This window comes from Pinus tabuliformis, chromosome 9 (assembly GCF_031772625.1).
Source record: "Pinus tabuliformis cultivar Carrire ecotype Pingquan chromosome 9, CPIR1, whole genome shotgun sequence".
Classification (NCBI taxonomy): domain Eukaryota; kingdom Viridiplantae; phylum Streptophyta; class Pinopsida; order Pinales; family Pinaceae; genus Pinus; species Pinus tabuliformis.
Window position 1 is genome coordinate 1,850,066,660 of NC_142307.1, and position 14,358 is coordinate 1,850,081,017.

The following is a 14,358-nucleotide window of genomic DNA, read 5'->3' on the forward strand; positions in this document are numbered from 1 at the left end:
AATTTTAGAGTTGAGTTCTCTGTAAGCATGATGAAAAAAGAAATGGAGTCAGAAATCGACCTTTTAACTCATCAAAAATCAGAATTAAGACCATTTCCCCACCGTAAATTCACCCTTCATCGAATTTATTACCACCAAAAATCTGAAGCTTGAACCCCTTTTTACAAAGTATATTAATAAGCAATTTCAAAGCAAGGAGCTCAGCATAACTGTCAAATTCCTCTCCCAATCTGGCCTTGACCCTGAAAAAGTGGGTGTCTTAAAAAAAAATTATGCCACTTCCTTTATATTTATATTTAAGAGGAGATCCTTGGCTTGCTCCGTCAAAATTGTGGAAAGGCTGCCTCTCAGGCATTGCTTTGGGAAGAGTTATATAACTAGAAAATATAAATCTGTGCTGGGATGCAAATTGGAAAGGTGGGATGAATCTCCCTTCAAAAGTGTCAACTTTCCTTGCAAACCAAATTCCCAACTATCAAGAGTAAAGCTTTGAAATCTTTTAAATCTGGCTTCTACTGCCACTGTGTAAAACTTACTACTTTAGTTTCACCTTTCCCAGCACCTCCTACCCGTATCAGGCTATCCATTACAACCCATAATGGGGAAGAATATGGGCAAGATGATCTCCTATAGCTTCCTCATCCAACTTGTATAAAGTACATCAACTTGCCCCATGTCCAATCCTCTTCTGTACCATGTAGTACTTACACAGAGTAGGGCCTTGTTCTATATGGCCAACCACATGAAGATCCTTGCTTCATGCTTTTAGTGGGGACTTGATTTTCCAAAGTGGTTTCCACTTCCATTAGATTCCATCAGGCCGATCTGTTAACAAACATTGCATTGCATTGAAACCGAGTCTGGGGGTAGAGAATCACTAGACCAGCTCATCCTTGTCTCCTTGAGTCGAACATGACTCACTTTTAGTTGACCTGTGTTAGACTCCCACTACTCCCCTTCATTCCCTCCCAACTCTGGAAAGTTTGCCCTGCTCCTCTTCATTCGCCTCCAGCTCTAGAGATTTGCCTTTTCCACTTTTGCTACCAAAAGGTAGTGTTTTATTGAGAGGCTGCTTGAGCTAGATAGAAGTAAAATTTCCCTCACAGGTCGTAGATCAGATGAAGGCATAATTTTTCTTTTAAAATCCTCTTCATTTGTCATCAATGCTCCAAGTTCAATTTATTGAATCCACATAGTGATCATGAATTAGAAAGAACTATCCAGCTTTGTCCATAGAACCATAAATCATGTAAATTTGAATGTACAGAACATAAATGCAAACCATACACGGGCAATATTCCATGTTAGGATGTGGTTCAGTACAGGTAATGCAATTTGTCCCAAAATATATTACTAACTCACTACACAGGATTCAGTTAGATAATTTAGATGAGAAAGCAAAATTAAATTGCATCAACACAGTTAAAAATCAGAATCTCATATTCTGCGTATTTGCAGAAAGATATACATCAGTGAGGAACTGTTGACTGCTCTTATCTCACATTTCTTACTTTCACAGTCCGTGGAGCAACATAAAAGACAGATGGATGATCTGTAAAGCTCGAAATGTTGTTCCTGCACCAATCAACCCCTTCTAAGTAAGGTAAGGTTTCATGGACTAAAGAACAATGCCAATGAACGTTTCTATCTAACCACTGTATCGAATAAAGAAAAGAATCAACCAAACCTGAAGTGTAAATTGTAACAATGGGCATTGCAGAAAGCTACAGAACAAGTCAATGTCTAGATGCATCTTAATACTGGACAAGTTTCCAGGGTAATTCAATTTAACCTTCCAGCCATCAACCATAGGAGTATGATTGCGTTAATGCCCTATTCTTATTTTTCCAGTCTCTGGGGAATGGGTGCATTCATCGAATATCCGTCCCTCTTTAGATTTTCTGTTTGAGCTACCACATTATGTGCATCCGCTGATTCTGAATCTGGAGAAATCGTAATATGAGTTTCCGCTGAAAGAAATTTAGATAAAGGAAATGTCGACCCTTCTCGCACAAGGGGCATACCCTGTGGAGGAAGAGATTTTTCAATGGAATAATGCATTGGACTCAAAACTGGCGACACTGAAGCGTGAGCATTCAAATTTTGTGACATGTCTGATTTGACCCAAGAGGGTGAATCCAAAGCTGGTGATCCTGGTTCATGACCCAACGGAGCCAAACTCGGTGAAGCATCTCTCAGGTCTTGTGAATCTTGGCCAAGATATTTTTTAGAATAGAGTTTATCCTCACAGACCTCATACAAATTTCTAGTGCGAACCTCCTGACAGAGAGAACAAACACCGCAGAAAATCCACTACATTAGATTTGTCACATTAGGCTTCCCACAACAATAGCCATTTCCAGGTAATCCAAACCTCTTCCGCATCTGAATCCTCCAAAACCCACCGTACAGAAGCCCAAACACATAAAGAATGATCCCAGTGATACCAAGACCTTCCCGAATATTCTCATTATCAATATTGACAGCAGCCAAGGTGAAGATCCAATAAGGGGCCATGCACAACAAAATGAAGGTCACTATGTGCACATACATGTTCCCAAACCCCAGTCTATCCATATTCCACCCAAAAACGCAGAACCCACAAAATGTTGAAAAAAATGCAACAGAAGGATCACTCCAGCAGTCAAATAGACCTCCCTGCCATTCCGGTTTAGGTTCCATTCTTTTACTACCTCTTCTAAGAAGAGAGTATTTCTTCTCAAGCCGCGTGTATGTAGATTTGTTTTTCACAGAGTTATCATCTATCCTAATAACATCTTCATCTGCATCTGCATTAGTGATACTTATAACCGTAGTCTCCAAATCACCTTCGGCTTCGTAATCTTTCCCAAGAGGACTCAGGATAAGATAAAGACCAGCTGCAACAGGGGCACCTATTGCAACAGAAACACACAAACCCACTCCAATAGCCGGACGTTGTGATCTCTTATAGCCCCAATTCAGACCACAGAGTGCATACTGCGCAAAACAATTTATTTGCAGAAGTAGCACAACTACCATCATGTGTGCCCACTCATGAGGTTTGTAAGTCTCATTTTTACAGTAGACCTTTCTAAGATGGACAATGTCCTCTGCTTTCCATCTAATGAGAAGTAAAAGATGATAACAACGCTGTGGGTGTAGATAAAGGCACATCATGGTAAAAAGCGCATTTAGAATTTGATTATTGACCTCAAACCAAGCATCCCTCTCACTCTTTTTAGGCATGGCCCTGTTAAGAAAGCCAAGAAAGCCAACCAGAACCAAAAAAAGAATAGCTCCAGATACTGCCACAACAATACCCCATATTAACAGTGCCAAATTCTTCGGATTTCACAGCCATACTTTCACTGCCTCCTTCAAAAATACCTACCTGATTTCGCCAAAAAAAGGGAATTTAACGCCATCCTTGAGGCCATGAAAAGGCTTCACCGGCGCTGTAGTTCATTGCCATAAACTCCGCTAAGAATTCAAATGGACTCTATCTGGAACTCCTCCGTAAAAAGCGCACAGATGTCAAGCGGAGAGCATTGTTCAATCACCTAATAACGCTTTTTAAGGTTTTTTAATGTTTTAAAACATTTTTTTATTAAATTAGACGACTGATTTTTGTTCAATCGTCTAACAAAAGATCTAACAGCTACGATTAGGACAGAAAGGCATTTGGGGGAGTCCATTTCACAGGGAAACGCCTTACGACGAATTATGATAGTTTTAAGAAAATAAATTTGGATAATATTTGGTTTGAGTATATATAATTAAGGTGGAGTATTATTTGAAATTATATAATTATAATGTCATAATTTCAATTATGAGAGTAAGGGATACAAGTTTAGTTTTTTTTTTTTTTTAAGTTGGAATTTTCTATAAGTTTTGGAGTAAAATTAAAATTCAAAATTGCTTTGATTCGTTAAAAGCATTTTTTAGGGAAATGTTGAAAATGAATGGTGTAGAAATTAAATAAATCTAGTTGCAGTGATCAATAATACAATAACGTATAACTATGATTTTTTGGAAAAATATAAAAATATATAACCGTGATTTTTTGGGAAAATCTTTGGCAAAGATAAATGCCACACTTTAAAGCACATTATTATTCAATAACTTAATTATTCAATAATAAGAGTGTTTTGAAGGGTTCTAAAGCAATTTCTATTGTTTTTCTCCAACATTGTCACTCAATAAATAGGCATAACAAAAGTCATTTACGGGTTTTCAATTTTGCATGCTAGAAATCACCAATAATTATTTAGCCAACTATTGTGGTTTAGCATTTATCATCTACTAGTGATCTACATTTATTCATTATCACTACTCAATAGTTATTTCTTGCTATTACTCTACATTTATTCACTACTATAGCTCTGCATTTATTCCTTGCTCCACTACAGGACCCCAATGTGTATGACACACCCATCTCAACATTCGTTCACTTGTTATATACCATGCAAAGTATAAGGGAGTATGCATCAAGTTGTGAGTTCATTACTAGGGCCATAAGGCCCACAACCTCACAACAACACTTTAATTTGCATGTCCTCATTGGTTTCATCAATGTATCTGAAGTATTATGTAAAGTGTCAATTTTCTCTAGTATCATTTTTCCATCCTCTTCCATGTCCCTAACAAAATGGTATTATATATATATATGCTTTCTCTTCACATGAAAGGTTAGGTTTGTAGTCAAACAAATGGCACCACTACTAGCACATTGATCTATAATAACTCTATGATTTAGCCCTACTTCTAAACATAATTTCAGAATCTAAATGACCTCCTTATATGCATTAGTAGTTGTTATATATACCACCTTTATAGTGGACAAAATGACGACAACTTGTCACTTTCTCATCCACCTTATTTCTCTACCAACTAGTTGAAATGTGTATCCACTCGTAGGCCTCCCTCCATCTATAACACTTTCCTAATAAGAATCCCAATAACCCTATGTATGTATTAAGTGTGGTTCACCTGAAACATCACTATGATAATAAATGGAGTATTTAGAAGTACCTTCCTAAATACATGAATACATTCTTTGTTGCAACCCAATATTCATGTTTGGGATTAGCCATGAATTGTATCAAGACTTCCAATGCTTGGGAATGTCTAGTATATATCATAACAAACATTAACATAAGAAATATTTTTTCAATTTGCAAACCAATGATTATTTACCCTTTTCCAATGTAGTGCTCTAGCTCTTATATATATTTTTCTTCCTTCTAATCACAATGTTGGAATGTTGTTCTACATTTATTTTTTTTTATCTCTAAATAAGAATATTCTACTAAAAATAATATGATCTTAATATATATTAAATTGGAAACTGAGGAAAAAATCTCAAAAAAATTTATCCTCTCAACTTGGGAATATCCTTTCACAACCAATCTTGCCTTGTGCTTTTCAACATTTCCATCTAAAATGTTTTTTTGGTATACCCATTTACAACCAATGGGTTTTCATCCATTAGCCAATTATGAAATATCATATATCATTAAGTGCAACCATTTCCTTGTTCATGGCTAACCTTTGGGATTCATTATCTTCCATCTCCACTACTTCATTGTTTTAGGCTCATCATTGTTAGACATATTAAATTTGATGGACCATAATTATACATATTTGGTTCCCTTATTTTCCAAGTGGACCTCCTTGAATTTTGAGGTGCACTTTCTTCCTCCTCTTCCTAAATCTATAAACCCTCCTCCTCATTAAGTCCATCATGAACTTCTTGTTCATTTTTTGTTCATCTTTCTTGGTATTGGGTGGTAGCTAAACCACTAAATTATTTTCACCCTCTTTTGGCTACACCAATGTAGGAGAAGGATTAACTTCTTTGAAAATAATATTCCTCCTATAACGATTTTTTCTAACCATAGGATCCCAAAGCTTGTACTCTTTCACAATAATTCCATAACCTATGAAGGTACATTTCAAAATATTGTTATCCAATTTTTATTTCTTCTTCTTAGGCACAAGAACATATGCTTCACAAGAAAATATATGAATACAATGAAGTGAGGGCTCCTGTGATAACTCCATATGGGCGTTAGCCATAAGAGTTGAAGTGGGGGACCTATTGATAAAGAAACATTCAGTAGCAACTTCTCCTTCCCAAAACTTTTTCTCTAAGCTAGCTACAATAAGCACATTCCTAAGTCTCTCCATCAACATTTTGTTCATCTATTCTACAAATCCATGTAACATGCCCCCTTCTAATCCTGACCCAAATTGAAAGTCAGAAGGAGGTAGTTACGATGTTGACCCAATATCCATGGTATTTTTATGGAAATGAGATCTTAAATTTCACTCAGTTCCAACTAATTCAAAACTTAAAAAGGATAACATCATTGTGTTCGTCTCGTCAAGACCTTTCCAACGATATAAATTTTTCCTCGATCCAACTCTTGGATCAAGGGATATGACCATTCAAACTATTGGCCTATTAGATGGTGCCATGCCACCCTCACTAAAGATCAAGGAGTTGGTGCTTCATTCAAGTGGGTGCTTGTAAATTCAAGGGATAGATGTCTCCTTCTGGTTGGAGCCAAAAAAGTTGATGTAACAATAGGTTGCAGTCTACAACAACATTTAGGGATAAGATTTGTGGTTTTATTCCTTTATGTTTTCCACATATATCTGGTGTTCCTATGTGTTTTTATGTGTTATCTACATGGCTAATTACTAAATGAGCTTAAATAGTGGATATGGTTAATAATTGTTAAATTTGGACATTATATGGATTCACCCCTCTCTCAAAATTGTCATGGTTTCTAACAAAAGATCTCCACAAGGGATTCCTCTATGCAATAGATATGGGTATATTAGTTTATTGAAGGATACAAAGGTATCTTCACATCACCTATAGGATTACCTCTACACAAATAGGTAAAGCATGCAATTGATTTAATGTTAGGTGTTTTTTCCCCACATATTTATGTATGAACACACTCTTTTGAAGAATGAAGATATCAAACATTATATTTAAGAGTTGATACAAAATATCCACACTTGACCAAACTCCTCACCTAAGAATAGCCCTATTTATGTTGGTTCAAAAGAAGGCCCTACTATAAGGGGACTTTGTATTAACTACAAAGCCCTAAAAAATCATAATAAAGAAATGATACACCAACTCATGGATTGAAAATATACTCGATCAAATCAAAGGAACCAAAACTTTTGGCAAGGTTGATCTTAATTTAGGCTATTACCATGTGTCAATTAATGTAACTCATGTGTGGAAGAAAAAATTCAAGCCTAATGAAGTTGAATTCAAGTGGTTTTTCATGCCTTTCAGATTGACTAATTGTCAATGATGTCCATGATGATGATGGATGATATTATACAACCATTTACCAATTATTTAATAAGTGTATACCTAAATTACATCCTTTATTCAATTAAGTGTCGGAAGAGAATCCACATATTTTCAACTAGTACAAAGCACTCTTCAACAACATAAGTTATAATCCAACCTAGAGAAGTACTCATTAAACATGCACAAAATTCAATTTCTAAGGTACGTCATGGATGACCATGGTGTGTGTGTGGATTAAACAAAGATCCAAGTCATCCAAAACTAGCCAACCCCAAAGTAACTAATGGAGCTTTATATCTTTTTAGGCCTCGCCAACATTTACACATATTTGTGTTGGGTTTCTATCATGTTACTTATCCCCTACCAAGGGTGGATGCATGGCCAATTTGTATTAGGCGAAGGAACATCAGAAAAAAATTGAGAATTTAAAGAGCCACCTGCTCACAACTACAATCCTAATTCCGCCAAATTTATAACAACTATTCAAAATCGAGATAAATTTCTCATATTAACTTTTGGCACTCCCCACTTAATATGAGAATGTAGTGGCTTATCATAGAGAAAAACCCTCTGACACATTCACAAATAGCCCACTTATCATTGAAATTTACTCCATTGTACATGTTTTTAGTAATGGAAGAATTATCTTTTGGGAAAGGAGACAATCATCTAAGGGGGGCAAGGTAGGCCCTCCCTACCCAAGGGTTTGTGGGTGGAATCTCGGCAAAAGATTTTTCATTCCATAGTTTTCTAATTATAGTTAAGGAATTAAGTTTGAAATCTAAGGTCAATGGATTTGGGTTTTGGATGTCATGGAATCCTATATATTGTGTTGTAAATGATAAAGTTGATAATGATGAAAGTTAGAGATGCAACTTTAAAAATTTTGTTAGTTTTATGGTTAAGGATTTCTAAGGTAAATTTATTAGTATTATGTGTGAATTTTATTGTTTAATTTTAAGTCTAATAATTAATATGTGTGTCTGTTTCTTATTGTAAAGGTTTAAATGTTACAATTAGAAATAGTACATGTACCTTCACAAATTCCACCTGAACATCAAGTACAAAATGGAAGCACCAATTGATTTTTTTATTAACTTAGTTGACACCTAGTTGTGGTGTTTAACACATTCCCAAATTGTTGTAGACAAAATACTTCACATTGGCCTCAATCATGTGATAGAAATCCTAACTTCACTACTACATACCAAACCTTGGATATTGTAGGTAAATAAGCTTCATACTTTTACTTCTAGGATTGATCTAAGGCATTTAGTTCATTTTTGTGTTAAGAAAGCATGGGAAAATGATTTTGAAGGAACCCTATAATTGGGTGGAAGGGAATTTGGGTATGAAAAAAAATTGATAGCGTTGCACAAGTAGTTCTCCTATAAAATGATCCAATATGACATGAGAAAATTTATCAAATAATGCAATACATGTGCCCTCATTAAATCCTCATTAAACCTACAATCAGGAGTTAAGTGCTATACACTACTCTACCCACCCCAAAAATCCTTTGGAATCAATTTCCATATATTTTATGTTAATTCATCTCTAAACCAATAATAATGACAATTGTGTTTTCACATTCTTTTATTTCTTCCCTAAGATGGTAATTTTCTGACACTACAAGAAGAGTGTTATTATAGAAGCCACTGCTAAAAAATTCTTTGAGCATGTTTTGGTTCACTTTGGGTTGCCAAATACCATTATTTTGATATGAAAAATAAGCCCCTAAATAACATTTCCAAGCCTTTAGTCCATTATGGACACCAAACTTACCAAATAAATTGCATTCAATCTCAAGACCAATGGAAAAATAGAGGTTGTTAACATGATCATCATATTTATATTCAAAATAACTCCAAGTATCCATATGCATGTGATGAAAGACTTCCTTTTTTTTAACATAGCTACAACTAAATTCTTCATAGTTATCTTGGCATAGGATTCAAACCATTAGCCAAAATTGATGTAACATTGCCTAATGCATTAACACGTGAAGAGTCCATCCATTTTTAGAAGGAGGAAAATAAGCAAAAATATTTGTTGGATGGATTTAGTGCATCCAAGAACAAGATCATGTTATCCTACAAAACAAAATCAGAAATACAAGAAATGACACAATCAACGGCAAGACTCAAGTTCCACACAAGTTTTAGTTTTGTGACAAGGTATGCTTGTGCTTAAAAAATAGTGACTCATGGTCCTCCAAATGAATTTCATACCACTCTGATATAGGTCTTACACTGTCACCAAGATTATGGGAAAGTATGATTTCGAATTGGGCCTTCAATATCTACTTGGTTTACACCATGTCTTTAATGTGGGAGCTACTTTTACAGTGCTTTCTACCTTCGTTATACACCTTGGAGGAGGAAAAGTCCTTAGCCCCTAAATATTTTAACCCTTCCCATGCATTTTCCTTGAATTATTAATTAATGGGATATATTCCCAAATAGTTGTTCTAGTACACTATCTACACCATATATCACCATTTATAATATATAGTTTAATTGAATCATATCCAACTTTTCAATTTTAAATAATCCAAAAATAAAAATCCTTATGGGTTCACTATCTAAGGACTACTTAGTTGATTTTGGGTAGGTTGAGTTCCTTTCGTTTTCTTTGATGGTTTGGTGGTAGAACCAAAATTCTCTAAATATATTTCGTTAAGAGTTTGATCACCTTTGTCTTCACAATATCCCCCATCAATATCATGTTAATGTGTGTGTTATTCCAGTGGATTTTAGTAACTATTATTGGGTTCTTCTATATAGGTAGATATCCTCCTTTAGTTATATTGGTGCCTTCCTTCAACCTATTACTTGTTTGGGATGGTTTAGGCAATTCTATTTGTTTCTCCTAAGTGTCATGTGTTTGGTTGATATATATCCTTGTGGTAAATCAAGTCACAACCATCTAAGAAATGGTTATGGACCTTGTTATATTTATAGCATTTTTTTAGGTCCTAAACTTTTGACACATTTTTAAGCACTTCTTGGCATTTTTGGAAATTTTTACACCTTTATTATCAAAGATGGTCAAGCATGTCAAACACATAAATCTCAAAATAAGTTTTTACATTGAGAGTAGTGACGTACTTTACAACTAAGTATGGTGGATACATTCTCACGAATGTAACGAGACATTAAAAAGTAAAAAACTAATAATGACATATTTAAGATTCATTTGGGATGGATTGTTTGATTGAAGGTTTCTCATAGAATTTTCCATATTATTCATCTTCCAAAAAGGTCAAATTTAAAATAAATAAATAAAATTGATTCTAAAAGACGAGGTGTCAAAATAAATGTGATCCTTAAGGAGCTTAACCAATATGCTAAATTTTTAAGGCTATAACTTTCACACAAGAAGTTTATTTGGGCATTATTTGGATCATTAAACTATCCTAGATACATCATAAACTCAAGTTTATTAGTGATCAAATTTCTCAATTTCTTAAGATCAATGTTTTTAATCCTTGACATTAAAAATAAATAACTACATATGTACTTAAACTAGTATAGATCCTCGATATATCGCAAAAATGGCGACTGTGTGTGACTATGTGAATGTTAGGGCCTTCTATCAATGCAAATATCCATAAGGAGTTATTAAAGGCTATGACATTGTAACACATATAGGAGGAGGGCTCTCAAACGAGAAACCCTTCTCCCTCCCAGACATTGGACATTAATAGAATCGGACTCAACCGCTAATGGTTTGAAGTTCCTTCGGTTACAATTTGTCTAGAGTTTATATTCAAGCTATGGATGTGACCCTGGGATCCTCCTCTCATTTGTAATATGGCCCTATCTAGAACCAGGGCGTTGAGATTGTCTGCATACATGGGTTCTTATGGTTCTCCTTTGTAATTATTATGAAAGGGGTCATTCCCTTGTTCTACATCTTAAGGCAGGATGGGATGGGCTTGGTAGGAATGGTGCCTAGTGAGATTAGAGATGTACCTTTGATAGTTATGATGGCCTTGGCATGAGTGAAGACCTTGGGAAGTGATGAATACATGTGTAGGAATTTTCCCTCCCTTCAACATGTTTGTCGAAAATTCAGTTTGAGTTCTTCACGGGGGAAGAGGGTTGGCCCGCAAAATGTTTGACATAATTCTTCAACCAGACTTAGTCCCCAGGTCTGCTTTGAATCTCTCAAATAACTTACCTGAGATGGATCTTATGTCTTCAAATCCAAATTTCAGCCCAATAAATATTGGTTTTGGGGATTTTGGTGTCCATAAATTCCCAATTTTCGTAAAAAATTGGTTTAGAAATTCCATATGCTTAAAGGTCAGTGATGGGGATGAGGTTTCAAGACTTGAAGACTAAATTCAAGAGTTGAACATAATTCCTACGGGGGAAACAAGGCTACTTTTTTAGCAGGGGTAATTAAAGTTGAAAAATGTTCTCAAAGATTATGGCATTAAGAAGGATGCATCTATTTTCCTCATTGCATCTCTGATCAAAGGTGCCAAATGAGGTGGGGAATCTTCCACATCAAAACCCTTGTCATTCAAAGATGTCCTTAAGCTAGGTTCTACCTCTCAAAATCCCAATGATCTTTTTGGACAAGTTTTTATGGTGGAGCATTTGTTGGACACCCCAACGCTTCAGGTGAATGAGATTTTTACCATGATCAAGGTAGCATATTATGAACTGTTGGAATATAATCCTAACATCTACATTTATTTTTTAGCCTAAGTATCCTTGACTTAGCCACATGCACTAAAATTCATGTTTACACTTGGTTTTTGGTAAACTGGCTTGGTGGACCAACTTTCCCTTGTTTTTTGCCTTTAAAGGCTTAATATTATGGAAATATTGGTCCAACCACTTTCCTAAACCATTTAGACATCTAAGTGCATGTTCACACCTAACCACACCTCATCCACTTGAGTTATTTGAGGATTGGTGCCCCACATGAAGATTCCCCCTTAAATTAAGGGATTTGGTCCCCCAGACCATTTTAGCATGTTTTAAAGTTGCCTTCCTTGGGAAATGTGCCCCTCCTCATGCTTTCCTCATGGATGATAGTTGGCATAGGTTGTCTTGAGTCATTGTTGCTATTTTAGGCCTCCCTTTAGCTTTTCTTAGCCTTTTCTAGTTTTTTACTAGCTTTTTCCTAGTTTTCTAGATTCGGCAATTTCTATATAACCACCTCCCTTTGGGATTAGAGGTTTGGTTGCTCATGTATTACTATTTTTCATTAATTTAATACATTGATTTTATGGAGCAAATTCTTTCTCTCCTCTCTTGAATATCAACAAATTACTTGTGTTTAATTTAACTAGAATTCTAGATCTATCGGAGTTTCTGCAAGAATTCTACATGAACGACAAGGGGTTATTTCCAATTCAATGGATTCTAGCCCCAAACTTCTACCCTCCAAGCTTGGTTTCATCAAAATGAGACCAAAATTTAGATTTTTTTTTTTATATATTTTCATGGTTGATTTGTAAGACCAAGTCGATGGAACAACCAATTATTTTAGTATTTTGTTAGGATATAATGTACTGCATTATCATTAAAATATGTCTACATTATGTATGTCAAACTTAAGTTCTCATTTTGATTTAGAGCCTACATCAACGTGCCAAAACTTGGTGCCATTGCAAAACAAAATTGTACAATGGTAAAAGAATCTAAAAAATATTTCAAAACAATGGTAGATAATAAAGCTAGGCACCATGGGAGTGGTGTCACAAGACAAAGAAAATAACATTATCTGGGTGTTTTGCATGCATTTGACATGTCTAGGAAGAAATGTAGGCCAAGATTGTGCATTCCTTGTAGATAACCATCCAATATTTTAAAACACAACCATAATAGGTGCACAATTACTAGTGAACAATGTTAAGGGTATAAGACGATAGTATTTGAAAGTATATGCAAAGCACAAGTTTTGAATTTAAGCAATCCATGTTTTTTTTTCAAATTATACTATTGATTTAAGATTATTTATAAGATAAATTGACTATAATTTATAATTTTTTAATTGAAAGCATTGGCACAAACAAAATCACATTTCACAACAATGAAAATGAATAACAAAAATGAAACAATTTATATAAAAAATAGTAAAAATTTTGTTTTTAAAAAGAAATATAACAAATTTTAACAAAATCAATGCAACTTTCTATTATTCCAACAAACATTATTTTGTACCAATATTATTCCAACAAACATTATTTTGTACCAATATTATTCCAACAAACATTATTTTGTACCAATAATTGATTTAAAGGTAGTGAATAGGAAAGGAATTAGTTGAAAAATCCTTTATACTACATGGTGGCCATAAGGAAACGCATAGTTGGTTGCCTCATAATGACCCTGACACTACACATATGGACACTACACATATGGATTTAGTTAGAGATTTTACTTAATGTTTCTTATTTTCATTTAACTAAAAGAAATGAGTTCATTATTTTGATTGCAAGTCTGTTATTAAAATTAATCTTTCCCACAAACTAGTAGTATACTTGTAATTGGTAATTTATCTCCGGAAATATTCCATAGCTTTGAGGTATATTTTCTAATAATGAGGTTGTGGAAAATGTGGTAGCAATAGTTGTGCAAGCAAAGCTTTAGTGAATATATGGTTCATGTATGGAGGTTAACATATCCAATTTTGAAAGTGGATGATTGTGTATTGGCTTATTTCTAGCTCAACATTGTATTTCTCAGGTAAAATTTAAGATGGACTAGCACAAGGCTACAATATTGAAAAAATGGCATAGAATATATCTTTAGTGCCAATTATAGATTTATGCAATGATTTAGAAAATAATATAGCTAATTTTTTTTTATAGGAAATGAAGCAAATACCCCTTACATTAAACCATTCAGATGCAACTAGGAATGGTAATGATCGAAATAGTGTATTATGAAATTTAAATAAGATAAAAAATGATTAAGAATTAAATTTCTTAGAAAAAACAATCCTTGAGAAAACTTGTTGAATGTATATTTATTTTTAAGTGATAATTAGAAATAATCCACACTTATCAT

The 14,358-nt window shown here is 34.5% G+C and overlaps 1 pseudogene; it reads right to left on the minus strand.

Moving 5' to 3' along the window:
- Positions 1-1,839: 1,839 nt before the first annotated feature.
- LOC149156234 (uncharacterized) lies at positions 1,840-3,024 on the minus strand (annotated as a pseudogene).
- Between the last annotated feature and the right edge of the window lie 11,334 nt (positions 3,025-14,358).